We start from the raw sequence: 10,899 nt of genomic DNA on the forward strand, positions 1-10,899 counted from the left end.
TTTAAATAGGCATGGAGATTTTACATTTCTGGAGAAAGGCATTTTTTCTGTTTATTCCACATCTGTTACTGGAGTTACCTGAGCAAAGGACAAAACTATTGATTTGATAATTACTTCTTCCATCAAAAACAATTACCCTTTCCATCAACATCGAGTTTTTTTTTGCTTATAGACAACACCAAGAAGTTTTCTTAAATTTTTTTTTTCTTTTTTTTTCTTTTTTTTTTCCCCCCCTATTCAATAAGAAGCTGTAGGAAGTCTAGATGACAATGCTTTTTTTCTGTAAAAGGTGGAGGACAGAGTTAATAAAAGAAGCAACACTACTTGCGCACTTTTTGGAGAAAATAAAGCTAAATTTCAAGAATAACAGGTTCAATAGGGGATGTATTTGTTATAGTCTTTGCTTGTATTCCTCTCCACAGATTATCCTGTTTCTTGAGTGATTATAGACATTAATTTAGTTTAATGATTTGTTTATAGATCCTGAGAATAAGGAGTACCATCCTTGGAGAAAGTGTAACCTGTCATTAAATCAACGTGCCTTAAAGAACCAAGTCTTCTAGGGGAGCAGGCAGTGTCCCAGTCACACATAACGTATTATACCAACACTACCACCTACAGGAGTTCAGCAAAAAGGATATGGCACTTAACAAAATGCAAAATAAAGCAGAAATCAAGGCTCTTCCAAAGGATGGTCTGACTTTTCTTAATATCCAGGATTTGTCATTTACCTTTTTTTTTTTCTCTTGAGCAACCTGTCTTTTGGAGTAAATCTTTAGCTATATCAAGAGCTGTCAAGATAATTCTTGCCTCGTGAATCCAAACACAGCTGTTGTTGTGCATAGCCATGTTTTGAAAAAGGCATTTGTTTTTGCATTGTAACAAACTGTGCTAGAAATTTTGCTCTTTTTCTTGAGGATTTAAGTGTGAGTTTATGTGATTTAAATTAAGACCTCATATATGTTCATAGTTCAGAAACACATTTGCAGAAGGACTTGGCTTAGGGAAATGTGCAAATTACTGGTTTTGGTTTATATTTAGGGATAAGACAGAACTGGTATTTTAGCTAGTGTGGTCATTGTATTACTTACACAGATGTATCTATCTCATGGCTCTGTAGCAAGCTGCTGTTAAGCTGGCGCGAACAGAAATGTCTGAAAATGTGTGAGGGAGATTTTAAAAATACATCCTCACTTGTGGTATCTTCCAGTGGTCTTGGTCTTTGAGGGATTCTGTTTCCAGTTATCCTCTATCACAAACTATTTTACCTCCATAGACGAAACTGAAATGGTAGCTTTGCAAAGTATTTACGCTAAACCTATGGCATATTATTTTTCCTCCCTTTATCAATTACATGTTGGTCATTGCTAGATGGAATAGATGAGCCATAAGTAACAGAGAGGTTCAAATCTGCATCTTTAAAAGAGAGGATGGCAGAAAATTGCTGCATTCCTCTCCTGGGCGGTACTACACTTCAGCAAGTACTCAAGCCCAGTTTAATTCAGTGAAGTTTAGCTAGAAGGAAGTTTTAACCATATGTAAAAGGCAAAGTTACTTAATGTCCTGTGGAAACCACTCTTCCAAAAAATGTGTCAAAATGGCAATTAGATCTTCCTTATCACAGTAGTCAGCAAGAAATAAATAAGTTGAGATGTGGTGTCTTTTATCCTGAGCGCTCTCATATCCTTGTTGGGATTTTAATTTCCTCTGCAGGCTTGCAAGAGTCAAGTTTCTGAGATGATACCTGTGAGATTAGCACCAAATGCTGTGTGTTTATGTATTTTTATCACTCAAACTGGTTGGGAACTTCATTCCTGTTTTTGCAGGAAAATTTCAGGTTTCGTCCATTGGTGATGTGACCTCTGGAGGTATACTGACTTCCAAACATTTGGCCTAAATAGGAAAACATCTGGATGGAGTTAGTGTGATAACTGTGAGAAGGCGAACTGAGAAGTTTTACTTGCTTGGTGACTGCTGTACATGGCTGTCATGTACAAATGTCATGCTGTACATGACATTTTCAATCAAGGTGCTACTCAGAAAGAACATTCTTATTTTAGCAAAAGGAAGTTAAAGATACCCAGGGAAATGGCACATGCAAGTAACGTATTTATGTGTTTAATCAACAACATCACTTCATTTTCTTTAGCTTTTCTGTGCTGACTGTACTGCTTTCAGATGTATTTTCTAGATGTGGAGGTAAAATAACGAGAATTTTTAAACTGTTTAGCAAGTGAGCTGTGGAACAAGGCAGTAAAAATCTGCTCAAGGAGGAGGTAGACATTTAGACTCAGATGTTGAGCTGAGACAGATAATCGAAGCTCATACTAAAACATTAAAACAGAGAAGTAAAACACACTTGCCCAGAATTGTTCAACAATGCTTCCTGTCAGCTCTGAGAAGAGAGCATTTATACCAAGGGATAGAATATAAAGTTATCATTTGCCATCATGACTACACAGAGTCTTCAGTAGCTGCATTTAGCTTCAGAATATTGTATAAGCCTGCTTTCGCTCTAATGATACAGCTATTGCTGTGAAGTAGTGCTCAGAAGGTTATACTATGAGCTCTGAGCAGTAGCATTTCGGAAGCATGTCTTAATTAGAACTTCAGACAACAGCAGACTACTAAAAAAAAAAAAAGCAAACCAGTGAAAAAGAAAACCACTGAAACAATTGTCTGAAAAGCCAGACATCGAAAAATGTCACGCAGGTCTTGGTTCTTTCCCAGTGTCCTTTGGGTACTTAGCCCTAGTATTCTCACTATCTTCTCTGTATTAAACCTTGTGAACTACTTATCACACCTAAACTGAACAGTGTCAGTATTAATTTACCTGTCCGTGGTGTTGAAAACTAAGCTTCGGGTTGACATATTACTTTACAGTATAATATGGATTAAAAAGTTATGTTCTGCTTTGATAAAAATAAATGTGTTTACTCAAAATAATTAAAACTGTGCAGCAGAATAATAATAACTATAACGTTGGAAAGTCATCATGAAAGTTTGCCATTTTCTGAAAATAACCTCCTCCTTTTCATCTACCATTATAGAGGAAATGCATTTTTTAACAGACATGCAGATAACTACCTTGACTTCTTAAGCTTTTGGTTAGATAGGATAGTACAGATCTGAAATATCAACAGTACATCCAGACATCACACACTTCATATTGCTATTGAAATATTTTCTATACCTTATTCTTAAAAGTAGTTCATTTGAGCAATTATTTATGTCGGTATTTTACAAGTGGCAGAGCATGCAAGAACCCTTGCATTTGTGTCAGTAATTACATGAGTGTTATGCTTTGCTTTTCTTGGAATACAGCTGATGCATTCTGCTTATGGTCTGATGTTTGCAGAATCGGGGCTGAGTAAGCTTTCCTCTTTGTTTTTTTCTTTTGCGTGTGTATGTTTTACCATAATTACAGTAGGTGAATGTTGGGTGTGCCAGCTCTGTTCGAGTTTCATCTTTTCATGAAGGCTGAAAAACTATTTTCAGTCATTCTCCAGCTACTTATGTTAAGATTGTAATAATGAGTTAGTCAAATACCTGATTTCCTTGAGGACTCTAAAACTGGCTTTAAAATCAAGTGAGAAAACATCCCCTCAGCAGCTCTTTGGGTGTAATTTACTCAATTTGAAAATATAAGCATACTATTTTTGTTGATCTCTTATGCTGCACTAAGCTTTGTAGAAGAGATTTTACCAAGCATCATTTTCTTTCTGTGCTGATGAACTCATTAGCTGGCTTGCCTTAATGCTCCAACGTGATTGTGCTGGTGAACCTCAGCAACCAGCCAGAGATGTTACAAGCGCTCAGAACTGGTCTGACAGACTGCCTGAGGGAGATCCTCTGCCCTTCTTACAAGGCATGTTATGCTGAAGAAATCAAAAATGTGTCACTGTGCCTTTGGTATGATTTTAACTTCAAGCCTGTCTTCTCACTAAGTATTGCCAGAGCTTTGAGTTGGTTTCATAATGATAGACAACATCAGTAAGGGACAGTCTGAGTGACAGTTAAATACAGTTTATATGTACACTAAGGCAGCATTCCTTGAAAAGTGGTGAACTGAAGAATGCAGGCACTGTCTCTGAAAAATGAGCTCCAAGTTGTTTATGGGGAGCAAGTCTGGTTGAAGAAAGTGGCTCTAAACTGTGAATTTGGAGGGTAAGCTAACTCTCAGCAGCTTTGTCTACAGGGCTCAGTTTCTGTGTAAAGCTTTGCATAATAGCGAACAGCAATGCATGAGCTTTGCCTGTTTTCCCAATAACAGTGCAGCAGGAACACCTTTCATATCAAAAGCTGGAATTGACTGTAATGAAGTGATCTGGCATGCAGCCTAATTAGCATAGAATAAGACCTTGTCGTGCATCATTTGCACCGCAGGAATCATCTGTGTCCATGCATTTCTATAACACTCTCAGACATAGGGTCTGGATTTTGAGTTGCCCTGTGTGGAGTCAGGAGTTGGACACAATGATCCCTGAAGGTTTCTTCCAACTCAGGACATCCTGTGATTCTATGACTTTATGGTCATTTGCTAACCAAGCACTGGTATACGCTACCTAAGTGCACGTGCAGGAAGTCCGGCCTAGATTTTGTATGGGGCAAGGCAAAAGGCTCAAATGCTTGATGAAAGACAAAAAAGACAGTTTATGACCACTTTGTCCAGTTTGGTCAGGTTTCTGTGTTGTTTTTACTTCATTAGTGTGAACAATGTGAGCTGAATAAACAAGTAATGTGGCTGTGGTGAGGATGTAATTTCCACCAGCCTTTCACCATGGTGTGACCAATTGCGTCTTTGTGGTTAGATTGATTCCTACTTTACACAAGACTAAGAACAGAATCAGGCAGCTTCTTTGGTGTGAAGGGTATATGTAGCATCTTCATGTTGTTTTTATATATTACATAGGTACTCACCAAGATACTGTCTGTGACACCTGTTTTGTCTTGATCCTTAGGAAATACAGAAAAACTAAAAGGTAATTTGGAATAGTTCTAATTTTCCTGCTCCTTATTGCAGCTAATAAAGATGTTGATTTATATATTCAATATGATTTGCATGTATTTTATGGTTATTTCATTTCCATTCTGGCTCTAATACAAACTAACCTTCTTATATTGGGGAGCACACTGCCTTCTGAATGACAATCTGGAAAATAGTTCTGGAAAGTAGGACTCAGATTTTACTCTTGCCATTTTCCCTGCTCTCCTTTTTCCTTAGTAAAAGTGAAAGCTCTTCCTAAATCCAAATGTACATCTCTCTGCAGCATCCACAACAAACTCCTCCTAACTGCAGCTTAATTCCTTTTAGCATTCTTCCAGAAGACACAGAGGGAAATATTCCTGACATTGCATCAGTGGTTTCACTGAAGTTGACTTCACTTGAGCAAAGAGAGTAGCATTGGACTAGTAAATAAAGTTATGAATGTCTGGAAAAAAGATAACCCCAAGAGCCTTAGATGTAATTATTCTGTTCTTAGCTATAATGATGTTGGGATTTATCTTAACACTTCTCACATGTGAATCATTAATCAGATTGCTGATGATATCGATAGTTCCTTGCCTGAATGCAGTTGGAAGTTTGCAAGGATCTTTCCAACAATCACACATACAGACAGCTATTCCAATGTTGTTTTTATCCTATGTCCACATGAGGTGATGCTTATGTGACCACACTGTATGTCTGTGTGTCTGCCTAATAAATTTGGAGCACTTTCAGCCAACTAGGACAGTGCTAAAGGTCCCAAAATTCAAATTTCCTGAGCTGCTTAGGGAAATAGAAGATGCAATCCAGGAAAGAGACTCAATTACTGTATTCATTGAGAGAAGGCTGTAAGGTTTCCCTGTTTCTATGGGACACTGGAGAGTTTAGATAATGCAGACAGGGAAACAGCGGGAAACTCTTCAGTCAGTTTTCACCTCATTAAACACAAGAGAATCCAACTCATAAGACAGAGGGTGGTAGGAGACCAGATTTCATTGCTTATGATATGGTGGGGGAAGGGTTTAATATGGCTTCTTGCAGAAAGAACAATCCTGTTACAGCTTACCTCCTTCAAACAAGCAGAGACTAGGAGGGCAGGAAGATGTTGGACTTCACCTTCCACTTTTTCTAACTTGCAGTAAATTACTTCCGTGCTGATTCTAGGTGATATCTTGAAAAAAAAAATGACACTCTAGAAAAATTCATTTGGAAGACATTTTTTTCATCTGGAAAATGCTTTTTTCATCTGGAAAATGCAAATTTTTCATGGGGATTTGCCACTTTTAGTGCGATTTCACATAAAGAAATTAGAAAACAAATATCAGAAAGGCTGGATTTTTCAAAAAATTCAATAACTGGTGCATCTTCACAGTTTTCATAGTAGAAACAACAGTCACTAAATGCATGTGATCACAAAATGGGGATGGTGGCACTACAAACTGATGGATACAGTGATAATCTTATAAAAAGTCAAGCACTTCCAAATCCAGGGACATTTCTTTCTTGAAGCTTAGAAATCAGGTGAAATGATACAGACTTGCTTGATTTCTATAGCGTCTCTTGGAAACTGAAAAAACTGAAATTATGTCTCTGCTAGAAGAGGGGATACTTTTTCACTTGAAAATATATTCATCATTCATGGAAGAAACTGCTGCAAAAGGAAAATGATCTTAATTTTGGCTAAATCTAACGTGAGAAAATAGGCTTAATACATTTTAAATGTTTTAAATAGATTTAATGTACTGTGTAAATAATATTTAGGATTTCCTGCATCTGGGATATTGCATGAGGAGGGCAAGAGATAAGAAAAACCTTTTGATTTGTGAAGTTTCCTCAGTTTCCTTCTACCAGACACCCACCCACTGATGACAGAGGCTGCAGCTTTCTACTCTTGGCTTCACCAGGCCATTCTTCAGTGTCTCTAGGCTGCCTGGTTTTGGGAGCTAGAAAGCCAGCTAAAACGAAACAACCAGATGCTGAATTCTGGTTATTTACAGACACCACAAGGTCAGCTGTATGAGAATCGGTCCCAGTTTGCCAGGCTCAGGCAGTGCAGCCAGGAGCAGCACAGTCCAGCAGGTACACCTCATGGTGTGGCTGCGAGGAATGCAGCTTCACTTTTTCCATCCTGCTGAGCACTGCGTGGGACACAGCAAGGTTGGCCCGAATTGAGCAATGATGACAGGAAACCGTGTGATCTGATTTTTGGTACAAAACCTGTTCTTGTCTTCGCTGCTGGCTCTTTGCTTTATTAGTCACCCGAGGCTAGATGGCTCTCGAGAGTGTGGTGAGGAAAGTGGTGGTGCTTGCACAGGATGTAAAACTTCACTAGCTGCACCTGAAAATGCACAAGCAAAATGGATTTTTGTTCCCTTTGGGGTCTGAGAAAAGTTGGACTTCTAGGTGTGTTTCTGAGCCAGTAGCTGAGATTAAAATTCATTGTACCTAGATATTTTACAGTCGTGACCTTTGCTGCTACTGTCTAGCTTTTCTCCTTTCTCACATTTTTCTTCAAAGAAGAAACGTTCTCTGTTGCAACTTCCTACCCTAGCCAAAAGTGTGAAATGAGCTTGAGTTTGCATGTGAGAGCATATCGCGCCTGTAATAGGACAAGTGTGAGAGCTGGCGGTAGTACATGACCTAGGTGAGACAAAGTGTCTCGCTGCAAAACTGAAGAGGTGGACAACTTGTGAATTGCTATGGCAAAGTTCATCTCCTGACCCTCAGCGTTAGACAAGCATGCTCTGTGCAAATAGCTGACTGTAAATAATTATTAATAGTAATCCACTATAGCAGCTGAGTTCAGACGTCAGTATTAATGAAGTGAAACTAGCAGCAGCTTTCTTTGTGAACTGTGGCAGTTGATACTAATTGGATGTGAATGCCAATGAGGTCAGATGCATGCAAATGTGGAAGTTCTTTCTCAAACTATTGCTTCTAGTTTTGCCAGCTATTTCATTTGTATCCATTGTTTACCTTTTTCTCCCATCCAATTGATGAGCAGAGTATGGATCAGTCTACGTAAGTGTTCACATGCCAGGAAAAGCTGCCACTGTTTTTGGGAAATGATTGGTACTACCAAGACTGTGCTATGGAAGGGGGCAAGAATGCAGGATGGCAGTATGGCAGAAGTTATGTATGTATTAATTGAAGTGGGTTGTTTTTTGGAAAGTTCGAGTTTGTAAAAATGAAGATTTCAGAGATGTATGGCTGAAGAAACAAAGAGAATTCCTGCAATAAAAGGAGAAATGATCTAGCCTATTTTGAGTTAGCCAGTTAGTCAAAATCCATGGCTGTCTGGGGTAGGAAGAAAAACTTACGTTAGAAGACAGGCATTTCCTTGCATGTAATCCTGCTTACTTACAAAGAATACTTGTGGTGGCTTTGTTCATAATTCAATCTCTTCTCTAGCCAGCTCTTATCAGGCATGTTGCTGTCTCTCCCTGTAGGACTTTCTCAGATAACTTGTGCTGGCTGTCTTCCTGAGGACTACAACCCAGATCAGGCCACACTGCTACTGGGAGACCCTGACTTAGAACAAATGGTGGGGGTGAAAAATGGGGACTGGAACTACATCATTCTTGCTTCCTCATGTAAATAATGTAATGCTCTATGATTTTCTGCAGCTTTATTCTCTGCTCTCTTTCAAATTTTCACTTTCTGTCCACTTGTGTGACACGTGTACAGCTCTGTCTCAGGCAGAGGCAGGCTCTCTGCTTGATGTACTAGCTGCATGAGCACAGCAAGAAGAATCTCACATGGGAAGTGAGGCTCTTGGTTAGTTTTATTACAGCCCTCCAAAAGAAGGTACTTGGTTACTCAGGACAATGGTCTCGACATGATTGGTTCCTCTCCAAAGAAGAGTAAGTGAAAATGGAAGAAAGGAAATAAGGATATTGAAAACCTATCTTGATAGATGGTCTTTTTAAATAGAACACATGACTGCTTTTCACAGGTTAACAGTGTATTTGTTTATCTCTGTACAGGGGGCCTGATTTTGAAGAACCACTCCTGTCTGCAAGCTGATAAAAAAAAGGCAGCTAGGTTTTCAGGAGTCTGGGAAGTTGTATTCTGCTGTCCTTTGCCTTCCAGTGCTCAGCTTTGCAAGGGCAAAGTATGCTTATTGCACACAGGACCTTTTGTTTCAAAGACATGCATTTGCATCAGATGTTGGCATTACCTCCATTTTCTGATTGCAGGTGTGCTCAACACGGATTTCAGCCCTTTTAGAAGTGTTACACTGTGCAGTCAGCCTGTTGATGTTTTGCTACACAATTTCTATTCGGGCTTCTTCCTCACAGCAAAGTTACAGAAGCAAATGGTTTCAGTGCACCATTATCTGATTCAAGTTTTTTTAGTGAAATCTGGATTAAACCCCCTTCCTGAGGAGTTCTGTTTAGCAGAACCTCCTATTGAGCAAGTAGTTTCCACAGCAGAGTTTGCCTTGCTTCTCAAATGTTTTATGTTTTTATGTCTGTTTGGACAGCAGGAAAGGACACTATCTTGTTGTTGCCCCTGTACTGGAAAGCACTATTGCTCACTGTGGGCAAGAATCTTCACTCAGGATAAACCTGGAAACAAGGCAGTGCTGGTTTTAAGAGCTCTATTAAAAAAAAAAAAAGCAAAACAAAAAAACAACAAAAACCAAAAAAACTTGGAAAATTATGCTGTGAGTGCACTAGGAGGAGAAACATCTGGGGAGTGGTTTCTTCTTCTAAGTGATTGTATTCCATTCTCAGACTTAAGTTGGGATTGCCATCTGTTTCTGCGGTACATAAGCCGAAGCTGGCAAAGTTACTTTGTTAAATAGTGGCAGAATAGCCATTCAAGTCTAGAAGATTTCCCTTCCTTCACAAATGAAATGAAATGAAATGAAATGAAATAAAATGAAATGAAATAAAATAAAATAATCAAACATAGACTGTGACCTCCTTAGTGATCCTTGCTATTGATCTTTAGAACATCGCTTTGAATGCCACCACCAAAGGCAACATAGACAAAAGCACAAGTCTCCTTTACTCACACGGAGGAGTTGTTTTATGCTATGATGATACAAAACATTAAAAATGTAGAAGTCTTTTAAGATGCTGTCATTTCATATAAATTGGCTAAGTTATGACAAAAGGCTCTCCATTTAATAAGAGCAATTCTAATTTCTTTTACAAGGATCAGTTGAGCTTTTGAGATTTTGACCCCTGTTGAGGAAAGCAACAGGTTAGCACAGCTATCCTCACAGGAAGCACTCTTTGAGGATACTTACATTGCAAAAAAACCTGGATTCCCTGTCTCTGAAAGTCACTTGTCCACTGTAAGTGAAACTACCTGCTACATGGAAAGTTTCCCAGTTTTAGCAGAGTCAGATACACTGGAACACATCTGTGTTTCTGAAATTTTCCATATAATCTTGAAGTCAAATTGCATGGATTATGAAGCTCAGTGCAGGAGCCCGAGTGGTAGAGAGAGGGGTATCTCTCTGCTCTTCTCTTCCTGGGACACAATAGAGAGCTCATCAATTCTTGGCATATTGTAGAGCATCCAAAACGCAAGTTACATGGGCTGGAACAGTCACTATGCTCAGCTCTGAAATACTCCATGCTCTGACTACTCTCTACTCCTACTACAGCCTGTGAGGGCTCCTGTGGATCTCTTTGTGTCAATAAACCTCCACCTTTGCATTAGAATGCAGAAAAAGCACAGGGAAAAAAAAATAAAAAGGATATAGAGTTAAGGTCTTACTCTTCATGTAGAGTAATAATTTTACTTCTCTGAGTAGGTGGCTCGACCTTTATACAGTCCATTGAAATCAATGGCAGTTTCATGTAACTAAAGCCTTCTACCTCCATTTCTCTTCCTAAAATTTAGTATTGCTTCATTTGATTGTTTAAAGATATAGATTTCTTTTTTTTTTTTTT

The 10,899-nt window shown here is 38.8% G+C and overlaps 1 long non-coding RNA gene across 2 annotated transcripts in view; it reads left to right on the top strand.

The window, feature by feature from the left end:
- The window catches only part of LOC116217324, a 186,464-nt gene that overhangs the window by 94,294 nt on the left and 81,271 nt on the right, over positions 1-10,899 (top strand). Inside the window, exon 5 of one of the 2 annotated variants that reach the window (XR_004161735.1) lies at positions 481-6,165. The exons of the other annotated variant lie outside the window; for it this stretch is intronic. This is a non-coding gene — a long non-coding RNA (uncharacterized LOC116217324). Of the gene's footprint in view, positions 1-480; positions 6,166-10,899 lie in introns of those variants that run through there. 2 annotated transcript variants of the gene reach the window in all.

The sequence above is a fragment of the Meleagris gallopavo genome, chromosome 1 (assembly GCF_000146605.3).
Source record: "Meleagris gallopavo isolate NT-WF06-2002-E0010 breed Aviagen turkey brand Nicholas breeding stock chromosome 1, Turkey_5.1, whole genome shotgun sequence".
Classification (NCBI taxonomy): domain Eukaryota; kingdom Metazoa; phylum Chordata; class Aves; order Galliformes; family Phasianidae; genus Meleagris; species Meleagris gallopavo.